Consider the following 19,221-nt stretch of genomic DNA (forward strand, 5'->3'; position numbering starts at 1 on the left):
TTTAAAAAAAAGGCTGTAACAAGAGACAAATTAGGGCAGCATATAATCATAAAGGGGACAATCCAACAGGAAATGTAATTGTAAATATTTATGCATACAACATAGTATCCAAATACATAAAAGTTAAAAAAAACATAAAGGAGCTAATTGAAAATCATAGAAAAAAATAGTAGGATGCTTTAACACCCCGCTTATATCAAAGAAGAAATCATCTAAAGAGAAAATCAATAAGGAAACAATGGTTTTGAATGACACATTGGACCACATGGACTTAATAGATATATTCAGAACATTCCATCTTAATACAAAAGAATAAACATTCTTTTCAAGGGAACATGGAACATTCCCCAGAATAGGTCATATATTAGGCCACAAAACCAGTCTCAATAAATTCAAGAAGATTGTAGTCATACTACATATCATTTTAGTCCACAATGCTAGGAAACTAAAAGTCAACCACAAAAAAATTGGAAAGATCACAAATACATGGAGGTTAAATAACGTGTTAACAAACAATGAATAGTCAAAAAGGACACAAAAGAAGAAATCAGAAAGTACATGGAAACAACTTAAAATGAAAACACAATGGTCCAAAACCTTTCAGATGCAGCAAAAGTGGTTCTTTCATTTAATTATTTTTTTAGGAGTTGTTCTTTCTTTTATTATGTTATGTTAGTCACCATACAGTACATCATAACTTTTTGAGGTAGTGTTCCTTGATTCCTTGTTTACGAATAATACCCAGTGCTCCATGCAATACATGCCCTCCTTAATACCCACAATCATGCTAACCCAAACGCCCACCCCCTTTCCTTCTAAACCCCTGATTTTGTTTCTAGGAGTCCATAGTCTCTCATGGTTCATTTCCCATCCAATTGCCCCACTTCATTTTTCCCTTCCTTCTCCTAATGTTCTCCATGCTATTCCTTATGTTCCACAAATAAGTGAAACCATGTGATAATTGGGTTTCTCTGCTTGACTTACTTTACTTAGCATAATCTCCTCCAGTCCCAACCATGTTGTTGTAAAAGTTGGGTATTCATCCTTTCTGATGGCTGTACAATATACATTGTATATATGGACCACATCTTCTTTATCCATTCATCTGTTGAAGGGCATCTTGGCTCTTTCCACAGTTTGGCTATTGTGGACATTGCTGCTATGAACATTGGGGTGCATATGGCCTTTCTTTTCACTACATCTGTGTCTTTGGCGTAAATACCCAGGAGTACAATTGCTGGGTCATAGGTTAGCTCTATTTTTAATTTTTTGAGGAACCTCCACACTGTTTTGCAAATTGCCTGTACCAACATACATTCAGTCCAACAGTATAAAGGGTACCCCTTCCTCCACAACCTCTCCAACATTTGTTTCTTTCCCTGTCCATTTTTGCCATTCTAACTGGTGTAAGGTGGTACCTCAATGTGGTTTTGATTTGAGTTTCCCTGATGGTTAATGATGATGAAATTTTTTTCATATGTCTGTTAGCCATTTGTATGTTTTCTTTAGAGAAGTGTCTGTTCATGTCTTCTGCCTATTTTTTGACTTGATTATTTGTGTTTTTTTGGGTGTTGAGTTTGAGAAGTTCTTTATAGATCTTGGATATCAGCCCTTTGTCTGTAGTGTCATTCGCAAATATCTTCTCCCATTCTGTGGGTTACTTCTTTGTTTTGTTGACTGTTTCCTTTGCTGTACAGAAGCTTTTTATCTTGAAGTCCCAAAAGTTCATTTTCACTTTTGTTTCACTTGCCTTTGGATGTATCTTGAAAAAAAGTTGCTGTGGCTGATGTCAAAAATGTTACTGCCTATGTTCTCCTCTAGGATTTTGATGGATTCCTGTCTCACATTGAGGTCTGTCATCCATTTTGAGCTTATTTTTGCATATGGTGTTAGAAAATGGTTGAGATTCATTCTTCTGTATATAGCTTTCCTATTTTCCCAGCACCAATTATTGAAAAGACTATATTTTTCCATTGGATATTTTTCCCTGCTTTGTCAAAGATTATTTGACCATAGAGTTGAGGGTCCATATCTGGGCTCTCTATTCTGTTCCATTGGTATATATGTCTGTTTTTGTGCCAGTACCATTCTGTCTTGCTCATCATGGATTTGTAATATAGCTTGAAATCAGGCAACGTGATGCCCCCAGCTTTGTTTTCCTTTTTCAACATTTCCTTGGTGACTCAGGGTCTTTTCTGATTCCATACAAATTTTAGGATTGTTTGTTCCAGCACTTTAAAAAATGTCATTGGAATTTTGATCAGGATGGCATTGAAGGTATAGATTGCTCTGGGTAGTATAGACATATTTTTTTAAGATTTTATTTATTTATTTGACAGAAAGAGAGATAGCAAGAGAGGGAGTGAGAGAGGGAACAGAAACAGGGGGAATGAGAGAGGGAGAAACACCGAGCAGGGAGCCCGACATGGGGCTTGGTCCCAGGACCCTGGGACCATGACCTGAGCTGAAGGCAGACACCTAACTGACTGAGCAGCCAGGCGCCCCTGGGTAGCATAGACATTTTAACAAAATTTTTCTTCTGATCTATGAATATGGAATGTTTTTCCATCTTTTTGTGTCCTCTTCAATTTCTTTCACGAGTGTTCTGTAGTTCCTAGAGGATAGATGCTTTACCTCTTTGGTTAGGTTTATTCTGAGGTATCTTATGGTTTTTGGCGCTATTGTAAAAGGAATCCATTCTCTAATTTCTCTTTCTACAGTTACATTGTTAGTGTGTAAGAAAGCACCTGATTTCTGTGCATTGATTTTGTATCCTGCCACATTACTGAATTGCTGTATGAGCTCTAGTAATTTGGGGGTGGAGTCTTTTGGGTTTTCCACATAAAGTATCATGTCATCTGTGAAGAGAGTTTGACTTCTTTGCCAATTTGAATACATTTTATTTCTTTTTGTTGTCTGGTTGCTCTTGCTAGGACTTCTAGTACTATGCTGAACAATAGTGGTGAGAGGGCATCCTTGTTGTGTTCCTGATCTTAAGGGAAAGGTTCTCAGCTTTTCCCCATTGAGGACGATATTCACTATGGGTTTTTCATAGATGGGTTTTATGAAATTGAGGAATGTTTCCTCTATCCTTATAATCTGAAGAGTTTTAATTAAGAAAGGATGCTGTATTTTGTCAAATGGTTTTTCTTCATCAATTGAGAGGACCATATGGTTCTTCTCTTATTAATGTGTTCTATCATTAGATTTGTGAATTTTGAAATAACCTTGCATCCCAGGGATAAATCCCAGTTGGTCGTGATGGATGATCCTTTTAATGTATTGTTGGATCTTATTAACTAGGATTTTGCTGAGAATTTTGGAATCGATGTTCATCAGGGATTTTGGTCTCAAATTCTCCTTTTTGATGGGGTCTTTGTCTGGTTTGGGGATTAAGATAATGCTGGCCTCATAGTATGAGTCTGGAAGCTTTCCTTCTGTTTCTGTTTTTTGAAACAGCTTCAGGAGAATAGGTCTTATTTCTTCTTTGAATGTTTGGTAGAATTCCTCTGGGAAGGAGAGTTTTTGGGAGGTTTGTGATCACTGCTTCAGTCTCCTTACCGGTTATTGGCATATTCAGGTTGTCAATTTCTTCCTGTTTCAGTCTTGGCAGTTCATAGGTTTCCAGGAAGGCATCCATTTCTTCCAGGTTGCTTAATTTATTGGCATATAGTTGTTGATAATAATTATATATTTTTTTCTATTTCCTTGGTGTTAGTCATGATCTCTCCCTTTTCATTCATAATTTTATTAATTTTGGTCCTTTCTCTTTTCTTTTCTTTTTTTTTTTTTAAAGATTTTATTTATTTGAGAGAGAATGAAAGAGAGAGAGAGCACATGAGAGGGGGGAGGGTCAGAGGGCAAAGCAGACTCCCCGCCGAGCAGGGAGCCGGATGCGGGGCTCGATCCCGGGACTCCAGGATCATGACCTGAGCCGAAGGCAGTCGCTTAACCAACTGAGCCACCCAGGCACCCCAATCCTTTCTCTTTTCTTTTGTATAAGTCTGGCCAGTGGTTTATCGATCTTATTAATTCTTTCAAAGAACCAGTTTCTAGTTTTGTTGATCTGCTCTACTGTATTTCTGAGGTCTAATCCATTGATCTCTGCTCTAATCTTAATTATTTCTCTTCTAATGAATGGCTTAGGCATCATTTGTTTTCTCTACAGTTCTTTAAGGTGTAAAGATTGTTGGTGAATTCGGGAATTTTCTATTTTTTTTTGAGTGAGGCTTGGATGGCTATATGTTTCCCCTTTAGGACTGCTTTTGCAGTATCCCATAGGTTTTTGATTGATGTGTTTTCTTTCTTATTGGTTTCCATTAATTGTTTAAGTTCTTCTTTGATTTCTTGATTGACCCAAACATTCTTAAGCAGAGTGGTCTTTAGCTTCCAAGTGTTCGAATTTTTGTCAAATTTTTTGTTGTGATTGAGTTCCAGTTTCAAAATATTTTCATCTGAGAATTTGCTTGGAATAAACTCAGTCTTTTGATATCGGTTGAGACTTGATTTGTGACCCAGTTTGTGGTCTATTCTGGAGAAAGTTCCATGTGTGTTCAAGAAGAATGAGTATTCTGTTGTTTTAGGGTGGACTATTCTGTGTATATCTATGAGGTCCATCTGGCCCAGTGTGTCATTCAAAGCTGTTGTTTCTTTGTTGATTTTCTGCTTAGATGATCTGTCCATTGCTGAGGGTGGAGTGTTGAGGTCTCCTACAATTAACGTATTATTATCAATATGTCTCTATTTTTGTTAACAGTTGGCTTATGTAGTTGGCTTCTCCCATATTGGGAGCATAGATATTTACAATTGTTAGATCTTCTTGTTGGATAGACCCTTTAAGAATGATATAGTATCCTCCTATATCTCTTACTACAGTCATTAGCTTAAAATCTAATTTGCCTGATATAAGAATTGCTACCCCAGCTTTCTTCTGAGGTCTGCTAGCAAGGAAGATGGATCTTCATCCCTTCACCTTCAGTCTGGATGTATCTTTAGGTTCAAAATGAGTCAATTGTAGACAGCATATGGTTGGGTCCTATCTTTTTATCTAATCTGCACCCTTGTGTCATTTTATGGGAGCATTTAGACCATTCACATTAAGAGTGATTATTGAAAGATATGAATTTATTGTCATCATGTTGCCTGTGAAGTCCTTGTTTCTATAGATTGTCTCTGTAAATTTCTATTCTATATCACTCTTGCAGTCGTTCCCCATTTGTAGAACCCCCCTTAATATTTCTTGCATGGCTGGCTTAGTGATCACGTATTCTTTCAGTTTCTGATGGTCTTGGAAACTCTGCATCTCTCCATCCATTCTAAATGACAGCCTTGCCAGATAAAGTATTCTTGGCTGCATTTTCTTCTGGTTTAGTACCCTGAATATGTCTTGCCAGCCCTTTCTGGCTTGCCAGGTCTCTGTGGCTAGGCCTGACATTATTCTGATGTGCCTCCCTCTGTATGTAACGAATCTCTTCCCCCCAAACTGCCCTTAAGTGGTTTCCTTGGTTCTAAGATTTGCGAGTTTTACTATTACATGCCAGTGCATTGGTCTGTTTTCCTTGATCTTGGGAGGTGTCCTCTCTGCCTCTAGGACACGAACGTTTGTTTCATTCCCTAGATTAAGGAAGTTCTCAGCTATGACTTGCTCAGATATATCTTCTAGTCCTCTCTCTCTCTACCCGCCCCAGGAGCCCAATAATTCTGACATTGGAACCTCCCATGGTGTCATTTCTTTCTCTAATTTTGTTTTCACAGATTTTAAGCTGTTTGTTCCAGGCCTCCTTTTCTTCCCTTCTGTTCTCTCAGTTTGCCTTCTAGATCACTAATTTGTTCTTCTGCCTCATTTACCCTAGCTTTTAGAGTATCTAGATTAGACTGGATCTCTTTAATAGAATTTTTAAGTTCTGCCAGATAAGCTTTCATTTATGCCCTTAGAGACTCTATGTTACCATTAATCATTTTCTTCTTTCTAGCTATTGTCTTCATAATTGTTACCCTGAAGTCTATTTTGGACTTCTTGCTTATATCTATATTTATTTGTTCTGTGGCCAAAGTCACAGTCTCTGAGTCTTTCCTATTTTGGGGGTTCCTCCTCTTAGTCATTCTGTTAAGGGGTGGTTGAGGGAATGTACAGATTCCAAATTATTGACTACAATCCATGAAAGATGCACCAGTTTTATAGGGACGTTAGTGTTGTAGCCCTCTTGTTCTTCCAGCCTGTGTTCTGGGGGAAGGATGGGGCTTGCTGCGCTGTTACTCAGGCAACCCTGTTTGGGAGGAGTTGCCCTACTCCCTGTGTGTGGCAGCGGGGGGATGGGCCTGGTGAAAACCGGTTTACTGGAGCTTTTGTTCTCTTACCATTTTCCCTGATGGCTTTCAGATTCTCTTCTGAGAGTCAGAGCAGAAGTGACTGTTTCCAAACCTCTGCCTCAGAACAGAGAGATTGCAGTCTGTTCTTTTGTGAACTCTCCAGGCCACGCTATCTCCGTTTCTGTCTGTGCTGTTAAAAACTGCAGTGTCCTGGGTTGTGTCCCCCTCAGCTTCCAAGTCAGGGCACATCTCTGCCCTGCTTATGGCAGCTCCTTCCCCCTTCCATTTATCTTCTGATATCTTCTGATATCTGCCCTCAGAATCATCTCAAAACCAGCCGGTGGGGATATTTTGTTTATAGAGATCCAGATCTATCTTCTCACATCTCAGGCTGATTTTGTGTGTGTTCAGAGTGGTCTGGTAGATATCCAGCACAATTCAGGCGACTGGTTGAAATAGGGTCCCCTACTCCTCCACCATCTGCAAAAGTGGTTCTAAGAGGGAAGTTTATAGCAATACAAGGCTACCTCAAGAAACATGAAACATCTCAAATGCACAACCTATCCATACACCTAAGGGAGCTAGAAAAAGAACAATAAATGAGACCAGCAGAAGGAAAGAAATAATAAAGATTAGAGCAGAAATAATTTATATAAAACAAAAAAAAATAGAAGAAATCAATGATAGCAGCAGTTAGTTCTTTGAAAGAATCAATAAAATTGATAAAACTCTGGCCAGATTTTTTGGGAAAAAAAGAGAAAGGACTCAAATGAATAAAATCATAAGTGAAAGAGGAGAAATAGCATCCAACACTACAGAAATACAAACAATCAGAAGGCAATATTATGAAAAACTACATGTCAGCATTGGAAACCTAGAAGAAATGGATAAATTCCTAGAAACATTTAAACTACCAAAAAGGAAGAAATAGAAAATTTGAACAGACTGAGGACCAGCAAAAAACTGAATCAGTAACCAAAACATTCCCAGCAAACAATAGTCCAAGATCAGATGGCTTCAGGGGAAATTCTACCAAACATTTAAAGTAGACTTTATACCTATTCTTCTCAAACTATTCCAAGAAATAGAAGATTAAAAAAAACTTCCAAATTTATTCTATGAAGTCAGCATTACCCTGATATCCAAACTAGATAAAGTCACCACTAAAAAAGAGAACTACAGGCCAATATCCCTGATGAACATAGATGCAAAAATCCTCAGCAAAAAAAAATAGGAAACTGAATCTAACAATATATTTAAAAAAATCATTCACCACAATCAAGTGGGATTTACTCCTGGGTTGCAAGTTTGGTTCATTATTCGCAAATCAATCTATGTGATACATCACGTTAATAATAAAAAGGACAAGACCTATGTGATCATTCAAATAGATGCAGAAAGAGAACTTGACAAAGTACAGCATCCATTCATGATAAAACCCTAAACAAAGTAGGTTTAGAGGGAACATACCTCAACATAATAAAGGCCATATATGAAAAACCCACAGCTAATATCATCCTCAATGGGGAGAAACTGAAACCTTTTCCCCTAAGGTCAGGAAAAACCCAAGAATGTCCATTCTCACCACTTTTATTCAACATAGTACTGGAAGTCTTAGCATCAGCAATCAGGCAACAAAAAGAAATAAAGGATATCCAAATCAGTAATATAGAAGTAAAACTCTCATTAATGGCAAATGATATAATACTCTATATAGAAAACCTGAAAGATTCCACAAAAAAAAAAAAAAAACCTGCAAGAACTGATAAACGAATACAGTAAAATTTCAGGATACAAAGTCAATGTATAGAAATACACCAATAATGAAGCAGCAGATAGAAAAATTAAGAAAACACTCCCATTTACAATTGCACCAAAAATAATAAGATGCCTAGGAATAAACCTAACCAAAGAGGTAAAAGACCTGTACTCTGAAAACTATAAAACACTAATGAAAGAAACTGAAGATGACACTAAGAAATAGAAAGACATTCCATGCTCATGGATTGGAAGAAAAAATATTGTTAAAATGTCTATACTACCCAAAACAATCTACACATTTAATGCAATCCTCATCAAAATACCAACAGTATTTTTCATAGACTAGAACAAACAATTGTAAAATTTACATGGAACCACAAAAAGACCCTGAATAGCTAAAGCAATCTTGAAAAAGAATAACAAAGCTGGAGGCATCACAACTCCAGTTATAAGTTATATTACAAAGATGTAGTATGGTATTAGCACAAAAATAGACACATAGATTAGTGAAACTGAATAAGGAACCTAGAAATAGATCCTCATCTATATGGTCAATTGGTCTTTGACAAAGGAAGCAAGAATATGCAATGGGAAAAAAATCTATTCAACAAATGGTATTGGGAAAACTGGACAGCTATATTCAAAAGAATGAAACTTGACTATTTTCTTACACCACAGGCAAAAATAAATTCCAAATGGATGAAAAACCTAAATATGAGACTTGAAACCATAAAAATCCCAGAAGAGAACACAGGCAGTAACTTCTTTTACATCAGTCATAACAACTTTTTCCTTGATATGTCTCCTGAGACAAGGGAAACAAAAGCAAAAATAAACTATTGGGACTTCATCAAAATAAATATGTTCTGCACAGTGAAGAAAAAAAAAAACTAAAATGCAACCTACAGAATGACAAAAGATATTTGCAAATGACATATGCGATACATGTTTAGTATCCCAAATATATAAAGAACTTTAAAACTCAACAGCCAAAAAAACAAATAATCCAACTAAAAAATGGGCAGAAAACATGAACAGACACTTTTTTTTAAAAAAAGAAGAAATATAGATGGTCAACAAATATGAAAATATGTTCATCATCACTTACCATCAGGGAAATGCAAATTAAAACTACAATGAGATATCACCTCAAACTATCAGAATGGCTAAAATCAACAATACAAGAAACAACAGGTATTGGTGAGGATGTTGGGAGAAAAGAACACTCTTGCACTGTTGGTGAAAATGCAAACAGGTGCAGCCACTATGAAGAACAGTATGGAGGTTTCTCAAAAAGTTAAAAATGGAACTACCCTATGATCCAGCAATTGCACTACTGGGTATTTACCCAAATAATACAAAAACACCAATTTAAATGGACACATGTATCCATATGTTTATAGCAGCTTTATTTACAATAGCCAAGATACCAAAGGAGTCCAAGTGTCCATTGATTGATGAATGGATAAAGAAGAGGTGGTATGTATACAATGGAACTTTATTCAGCCATAAAAAGAATAAAATCTTGTCATTTTCAATGACATGGATGGAGCTAGAGAGTATAATGTTAAGCAAAATAAATCAGAGAAGACAAATACCATATGATTTCCCTCATATGTGGAATTTAAGAAACAAAACAAATGAGCAAAGGGAAAAAAAGAAAAAGAGAGATAAATCAAAAAGTAGACTTTAATTATAAAGAACAAACTAATGATTACCAGAAGGGAAAGGGGGTGAGTGGATCATTTAAATAGGTGATGTGGATTAAGGAGTGCACTTGTGATGACCACTAGGTGATGTATGGAATTGTTGAACCATTATATTGTACACCTGAAACTAATATTACACTGTATGTTAACTAGCTGTTATCAAAACAAAACTTTAAAAGTAAAAAGAAAATAAATTACACTGTGTATAAATCTTTCAAGTAGCATCTTCTTTCATTAAGACAGAAGTGTTTGTAAAATTATGTGTAAAAAGCATGTGGGAATAGCCTAAGGTTAACTCATTAAAACTACAGTGGGGGAAAAAAAGAAAGACAGACGGAATGTTCCAAATAAATTTTGAAAATGTAGCCATGGATCTTTCACTTTGAATTCTCTTTGGACTAAATGCTATATGTTTTTATCCTCCTTTTTTTTGTTTAACATTGTAGAGGTTTCTGTTATTGCTCCCAATCCCCTTCACACACTCTTTTCCATCACATGGAAATAGTCACTCATCAAAACTTAGCCAATTGTTGTGTGTATTATGGCACATGCACATGAATTTGGAGAGCAGAATCCTTTACCTTAAATTTTGCTACATAATCAATGAATTCAAGTACTATTGCTCAAATTGTGTGTCTTTGAAGCATCTGCATTATAATCACCTAGAGCACTCATTTAAAAATACTTGTTTCGGAGAAATGTGGACTCTACCTAAGATTTTTGAATGAGAATCTCTGAAGATTCTGCTTTTGTTCATATTACTGCCTCATTCTAGAATGTCCTTTTTCTCACATCTTTTAAGAAATTCTGCCCATCTTTTAAGGTTCAGCTCAAATGTAGCCTACTCTATGAAGCCATCCTTGATCCACTTCCTTCCAATAGATGTGCTCTTCCCTAAAATTATGGCACAGGATGGCATCAAAACTGCAATACAGGTGAATTTGGAGGGAACTCAGATAGGTCCTCCAGGAAAAGGTGGTAGGAGGCATCTAAGACTTGCACTTAAATTTGTACTTATGGGCACCTGGGTGGCTCAGATGGTTAAGCGTCTGCCTTCGGCTCAGGTCATGATCCCAGGGTCCTGGGATCGAGTCCGGTGTCGGGCTCCCTGCTCCTTGGGAGCCTGCTTCTCCCTCTGCCTCTCTCTCTCTCTCTCTCTCTCTCTCTGTCTCTCATGAATAAATAAATAAAATGTTAAAAAAAATTGTACTTATATTTAGAAACCTGGCTGAAAATGTTACAAATAACTAAGTAATCAACCGCATAGAATCTGTGCTTGGAGAAGAGATTAGTGACAATTTCATGAAAGAATCTTAGGATAAAAATTAAACAAAATGGTGGGGCTTTTAGGCAAAAACACGTACGTTAACAGAGAGGGAAGTAGTGGTAAAGCCCTTCATTAGGAAGATGATAGATAATATCCTAGTTGATCAGGTACAGTTATCAGAATAGTATAGCTTTAGGGTATGGTAAGCATAGTGATGTCAGGTATGAAAATAGAAGGTTGACGGAGATATGTAGAACAGTAAGTGCCATGGATAAAGCTATTATTAAGTGGTAGAATTCGGATATAAACCCAGGTGGGCCTGATTCCAAATCCTATTCTCTAAGCATCTTAATTATATCTTTGTTTAAATTATTGCTTCACCTTAGAATCTCCTTCCCCTCTATCTTTTTCTGTGAGAAGCATATCCTATCTTCAATATCATGGCACCTTTCCCAAGCTACTTGGGCCACCCCACTCTGGCAGTAACAACTGACACCTTCCTTGTCACTCTCCCTGCCCCTTTTATTTGAGGAGCATGGATGTGCACATGAGGGCTCTTCTGCTGGAATCTACAGTGGCTTGGGGTAAAAGGTATCAAGGAATAATTTGCAATTCTTGGGAGGCCCAGGATACAAGAAGGTCTTTCTGGGGCAAAGTAAGGTCTGGGGAATACCTATATCACCATCACCTACTTGAAAAGCATACTTTGGGGCCACACCCCACATCTCTTCATTCAAAATCTTTAGCTCAAAGCATAGGAATTTTCATTTTCAACAAGAGCCAGCAATTCTAGTTCTTCTAGAGAGCTGACCAAAACACTAAGTCCTTGCTCATTTCAAATGCTTCAATTTTGTTAAGACAGCACAAGTAATCCTCAGTTTATTTTCTTTACTATTAAAAACAGCAACAAAACCACTAATTTGAAAAGAAAAATGCACCCTTATGTTTATTACAGCATTATTTACAATAGCCAAGATACAAAAACAACTTGTGTCCATAAATGGATGAATGGATAAACAAGGGGTAGTATATGTATGTGTACACACACACACACACACACACACACACACACACACACACGAATGGACCTAGAGTGCATTATGCTGAATGAAATAAGTCACACAGAGAAAGGGAAAGACAAATAGCATATAATTTCACTTACATGTGAAATCTAAAAAGACAAAACAAACCAACCAACAAAAACAGAAATAGACTTATAAATGCAAACAACAAACTGGTGGTTGCCAGAGGGAAGGGGGGGTGAAAGAATGGGCCAAAAAAAAAAGTAATAAAAAGCAGAGGTGTGAATTGTAATTATTTCATCTGGGATAAATAGTAAGCAACATTTGCCATCTCTCCTCTCCCACTTATGGATCCCTAGTTACACCACTTTTAGAAAGAGTTCTTAAGAAAGATCAAGTAAAAAAAAAATCAAATAAAGAAAAACAAAACAGGAAATTAGCCAAAATATTAGCTGAATGTCAAATTTGAGTCTATTTTCCAGTCATAAACCACAAGGAAAAAGACATTACATTGCAAATTAAAATTCCAGCTGATAATCTTTAGAAATGTAATAAGCTAGATTTTCCCACATTCTAAGAATATAAATTAAGCTGATTGCAATGTATGTAAATATACTTACAATTTCTTTGATAACATAGAAACAAAAAATTACTCTTGTTTTATAACTAGGGAAAGGTATTACTAATTTTAAAATCTTGATGGATGGAATAGCTGCTGCCAACTTATGTCCCTTGATACCTAAGACTATAATTCAGCAGCCTCCTTTTTCCTATTGGAAAAAAAAAAGTGGCACATTTTTCCTTGAGCTGTCAATTGCCTGCACAAAATTCATGCATTAATGGTATCCCAATATTGTACTTTCTCATTTTTTTAGATATGCTGACTCAATACAAATATACATGTACATATATCTTGCCATGACTAATTGGCTTTTTATTAGATTCATGATTAATATTTTGCAATATAAATGTTCTGAAATGCAAGCTCATTATTTTGTTATGTCAGAATTTTCATATAGTATTTGCAAATTAGATCCCAAGAAAGGTATGGAAATACCTTGTATGCTTAACTCAATTATTAAATTTGGGAGGTAGTAGATTCCTAATCTTAAGACCAATATACTAATACTTAGATGACAATAAAAAATGTACCCTTGTAAATCTCTATTGATATCAGCGAAGGTGTAACTTTGAACTAGTGTCAATTGATTTGTTATTATGAATGAAAATGAGGAGATTGTTTATGTCTGGGTAGGAACATGTACTCTTATAAAATAGCAAATATGTAGTGGTGATTGGCTGGTATATATGATCTCGGAGCATGTGTAATTTGAATACATTTACCCTGAAGAATTTTCTAATAATTACTTACATTTAAAACACACCTACTTATCTCTGATGCACTTTTTAGGCATTAACCAGTCAATGAATTTCATTATCCTTTAGAGAAAGTAAGAATATATTTTATAAATAAGACTATGCCTTATCCTATTTATAGTTGAGTGTTTTATGGTTTGCCTCCTTTCCCCCATGTTAATCTGTTTCATTTCTTAAATTCCACATATGAGTAAAATCATATGGTGTTTGTCTTTCTCTTTCTGACTTATTTAGCTTAGCATAATACCCTCTAGCTCCAAACATGTCGTTGGTTGCAAATGGCAATATTTCATTCTTTTTTATGGTGGAATAATAGTCCATTGTATATATAAACCACAACATTTTTATCCATTCATTAGTAATGGACATTTGGTCTCTTTCCATAATTTGGCTATTGTTGATAATGCTGCTATAAACATGAGGGTGCATGTACCTCTTCAAATCCGTATTTTTGAATCCTTTGGGTAAATACCTAGTAGTGCAATTGCTGGGTCATAAGATAGTTCTATTTTTAACTTTCTGAGGAATCTTCATAAGATAGTTCTATTTTTAACTTTTTGAGGAATCTTCATACTGTTTTCCGGATTAGCTGTACCAGTTTACATTCCCACCAGTAATGTAAGAGGGTTCCTCTTTCTCTGCATCCTTGCCAACATGTGTTGTTCCTGTGTTGCTAATTTTAGCCATTCTGACAGGTGTGAGGTGATATCTCATTATGGTTCTGATTTGTATTTCCCTGATGATGAGTGATGTTGAGCATCTTTTCATATGTCTGTTAGCCATTTGGATGTCTTTGAAAAAAAAAGTTTCTTCATGTCTTCTGCCTATTTCTTACCTGGATTATTTGTTTTGGGGTGTGTTAAGTTTGATAAGTTCTTTATAGACTTTGGATACTAACCCTTTATCAGATATGTCACTTGCAAATATCTTCTACTCCCCATTCCATAGACTGCCTTTTAGTTTTATTAATTGTTTCCTTCGCTGTGCAGAAGTTTTTGTCTTGACAAAGTCCCAATAGTTCATTTTTTATTTGTTTCCTTGCCTCCGGTGACGTGTCTAGTAAGAAGTTGCTATGCCAAGGCCAAAGAGGTTGCTACCTGTGTTCTTCTCTAGGATTTTGATGGTTAACTATGTTGCATTTAGGTCTTCCATCCATCTGGAATTTATTTTTGTGTATGGTGTAAGAAAGTAATCCAGTTTCCTTTTTTTGCATGTTGCTGTCCAGTATTCCCAAGGCCATTTGTGTAGGAGACTGTTAGTTTTGAATCTAGATTATTGCATTTTTTCATTTTGGCCTGACTAGTTTTAAATCTTTTATCTCTGTGATGAGGGACTCCCTTGTGTCTTTTATGCTTTTCTCAAGTCCAGCTAGTATCTTTATGATTGTTGTTTTAAATTCTGGACCAGGCATATTACTTATATCTGTTTCAATTAGATCCCTGGTCATGACCTTTTTTTGTTGTTTCTTTTGGGATGAATTCCTCCATCTTGGCATTTTGTCTAGGACTCTTTCTTCTGTATTTTAGGAAAGCCTATTATGTTTCCCACTCCTGAGAGTAATAGCTTTTGAAGAAGAGATCATATGCTGTCCAGGGCCTGGTACTTCCGGAAGTTTCTCTGGTGTATGCTGTGTGCACTCTGCTGCTGTGTTTTGACTGCTCTTTCCTTCAGTTCAATCCTCTAGAGTTTCTCCTTGCTTGCTGTGGGGAGTGTTTGGACCTTGGCCAGAATGTGGTGAGTTCTAACTAGGTGTGCTCTGGTCTGCTTATTAAAAGAGACCTGATGCTATTTCCAAAAGAGCTGAAGCTTTGCAGAACTCTATGGTCAGTTGACCTGGTGCATATGGGGGCTTTGTTCCGTTCTTTTGGGGGAGGGGCATACTGTTAAGGTTCTCAGGCACACCTGTAGAGTACAGGGGGGCTGGGCTTGGTGTAAGAGGTTCAGGCCACCATTGTTGGTGCTATGCTACTTACTGATATTAGGTTATACTGTAGGTTGGGGGAGAGAAATGGTCCCAGAGCTCTCCTTCATCCCAGAAGAGGGGAGTTCACAACTGCCCATTCTCTGGGAAGCCCTCCAAGAAAAGTGAACAATTTCTCCTTATGTGTCCCTGGCGTTTCTCAGATCCCTGCCTTAACCCTGTCTGTGTCCAAGCCCTCTATCCACCCAGCAGTGTCATGCACCTGTGTTTTATCCCAGGCAGGTTGGTTGAGTTTTAAAACTCCAAACTTTAAGGAACTGGCATGGCATAGACCCATGTTGGTCCTCTGGGGAGGGTCTCCCCACGCTGGGACTGATGCAGTTTTGTGCTAGAATGGTGGTCCCACCAAAGTGCATGGGCATAGACTTTCTAGTAAAGCACAGCAAAGGACCCATTTCCAGATTAGCTGTCCTCAGCAGGTGTCTCTGCATCTATGCTGAGGGGCGGGGGAGGGTAATTGTGTCTTCTGGCTCTTTTTTCTCTGGAGAGGCAATGCCACCTCTCACAGATGCACTCCAAGAAGGGGGAACTGTGTCTCTCAGTGTGTCCCAGGTAATCTTCATATTGCACTATCTGCTCCTAACTGTCTGTCCTCCTTCTCTACAGGAGCACTGCCGTGTCCTCAGAGCTCCACACCAGCCACACTGTGGCCCTCTAAAACTCCAGTCTTTGAAACTTGCTGGTTTTAAAAACTCATGAAAATCAGCCCCTCTCATTTTCCCAGTCAATGGCTTTGGGGAATTGTTTTCCTTGTGTAATCCCCTGTGAACTCCTCTGTCTCTCTGTCTCTCTCTCTTCTCTGTCTGTCACCAGGGTTCCCTCCCATCCACAGCCCCTGCAATGCACTTCTCTCCCAAATCACTTCTTTGCACCTCCTACCTTCCATAATGTGTCTTCTTCTCTCCCTCTAGTCATGCAGTTTGTTCTGTCAGTCCTCAGATCAATTTCTTGGGTATTCAGAATGATTTGATATTTATCTAGCTGTGTTCAAATGACCAGGCAATCCTAGGGTCCTCCTACTACTCAACCATCTTGGGTGATCTTCTGTGCTTATCCCACTTAGTAATATACTATGGTTTAGTAGTTCAGTGATCTAGTCTTTCAATTAAAAAGAGCTAAGTTTAAAATCCCATTTATAACACTTATTCTAGCCTTGTTAACTTGCATAAGTTAGTTAACCTCTCCAAGCATCAAAATTTTATCTTATGTAAAATAAAGTAAATAGCTATAGCAACCTCATAGAGTAGTTTTGAAGATTGAATAAATAAATGTAATGATTCATGAAATTAAGAACTATAAGGAGAATACTACACTGTACCTGATATAAAATAAGCACTCAATAAATGCTATTATTGTTATTATTTTTATTAATTATTTTCAAATTTGTAACTAGTTTTTTGCGAGTGGTTAGGATAGGGGTCAAGTTTCACTCTTTTACATGTGAATATCCTTTTTTTTTTCAGCAACATTTACTGAAGACATTTTTTTCTCCATTGTGTATTCTTGGCTCCTTTGCCAAATATTAGGTGACTGTATATGTATGTATTTATCTCTGGGTTCCTGTTTTTGTTCCATTGGTGGGTGTATGTCTGTTTTTTATGCCATTACCATACTGTTTTTTTATTGCCATAGCTTTATAATACAGTTTGAGATTAAAAAGTGCCTTCAGTTTTGCTCTTCTTTTTCAGGATTTCTTTGGGTATTTGAGGTTCTTTGTTGGTTCCATACAAATTTTAGGATTTTTTTTTCTACTTCTGTAAAGATGTCATTGGAATCATGATTGGGATTGCATTGAAACTGAAGGTGGCCTTGAGTAATACCAACATTTTAACAACATTAATTATTCCAATCCATGAACATGTGATATCTTTACTTTTGTTTGTTCTCCTCAATATCTTTCTTCAGTGTCTTAGAGTTTTCAATATAGAGATCTTTCACCTCCTTGGTTAAATTAAATCCTAAGTATTTTTGTTTGTTTGTTTGTTTGTTTTTGCTGTGGTTGTAAATGGGATCGTTTTCCTTATTTTTTCCAGATAATTCATTGTTATTGTATAGAAATGCCACTGATTTTTATATGTTAATATTGTATCTTGCAACTTTACTGCATTCAGTGATTAATTCTAATAATTTTTTGGTGGAAATGTTTAGGATTTTCTATATATAGAATCACATCATCTGCAAATAAAGATAAATTCACTTATTTATTTCTATTTCTTTTTTCTTGTCTGATTTCTCTAGTTGACACTGAAGCAACCTAAGTGCCCATTGACTGAATACTGGATAAAGAAAAGGTGGTAGTACACACACACACACATACACACACACACACACACACACACACACACAGAGAGAGAGAGAGAGAGAGAGAGAGAGAGAGAAATACTATGCATCCATAAAAAAGAAAATCCTGACACTTGAAAGAACATGGATGGATCTTAAGAGCATTATGCTAAGTGAAATAAGTTAGATAAAGAAAAATACTGTATGATCTCACTTACATATAGAATCTAAAAACTAAACAAAACAACTCAGAACGGGATCAGATTTTTGTTTACCAAAGGTAGAAGGTAAGGGGTGGGGAAATTGGATTGAAGGTAGTCAAAAGGTACAAACTTACAGTTATAAAATAAATACTGGGGATGTAATCTACAACATGATGACTATAGTCAACACTGTTCTATAGTATATTTAGAAGTTGCTAAAAGAGTAAATCCTAAAATTTTTTATCACAAGGAAAAGTAATTATTTGTAATTATATTAGGTAAGGAATGTTAACTAAACTTATTGTTGCAATCATTTCACAGTATATGTATGTCAGGTCATTATGCTGTAAACCTTAAACTTACATAGTCTGTATGTCAATTATATCTCAAACTGAAAAAAAAATTTGTGGCAATAGCATTTTTCTTTGTTAAATGTTTCTGAAGACTTTATAGCTCATATCCAATTTGGTGAGACAAAATTATTTTTATTATATTAATATTTAACTTTTATTTTGCTTGAGCTACACATTGAACAAATGTTGAATGAGAAATAAATGAAAGACTCTAGGACATTCAACACAAAAAAGCCACAGCAATTAAAAGCTAACATTATTTTGCCTGCATTATGCCACTGGGCTACCATATTATCTTTTCTTCCTTTCTTAAGTTACCTCAAAAATAGACCTACAACTAAAAATAAAAATAAATTATATAAATAAAAATTTAAAAATCGTTAAGATTGTGAAAGAAAATAGACCCAAAATGGATGAAAGACCTCAATGTGAGACAGGAATCCATCAAAATCCTAGAGACCAACATAGGCAGTAACCTCTTCGACATCAGCCACAGCAACTTCTTTCAAGATACATCTCCAAAGGCAAGTGAAACAAAAGCAAAAATGAACTTTTGGGACTTCATTAAGATAAAAACCTTCTGCACAGCAAAGGAAACAGTCAACAAAATAAAGAGGCAACCCACAGAATGGGAGAAGACATTTGCAAGTGATACTACAGACAAAAGGCTGATATCCAAGATCTATAAAGAACTTGTCAAACTCAACACCCAAAAAACAAATAACCAAGTCAAAAAATAGACAGAAGACATGAACAGACACTTCTCAAAAGAAGACACACAAATGGCTAACAGACACATTTAAAAAATGTTCTACATCATTAGCCATCAGGGAAATTCAAATCAAAACCACATTGAGATACAACCTTACACCAGTTAGAATGACAGAAATTGACAAGGCAAACAACAACAAATGTTGGAGAGGTTGTGGAGAAAGGGGAACCCTCTTACACTGTTGGTG

Source organism: Zalophus californianus, chromosome X (genome assembly GCF_009762305.2).
Source record: "Zalophus californianus isolate mZalCal1 chromosome X, mZalCal1.pri.v2, whole genome shotgun sequence".
Classification (NCBI taxonomy): domain Eukaryota; kingdom Metazoa; phylum Chordata; class Mammalia; order Carnivora; family Otariidae; genus Zalophus; species Zalophus californianus.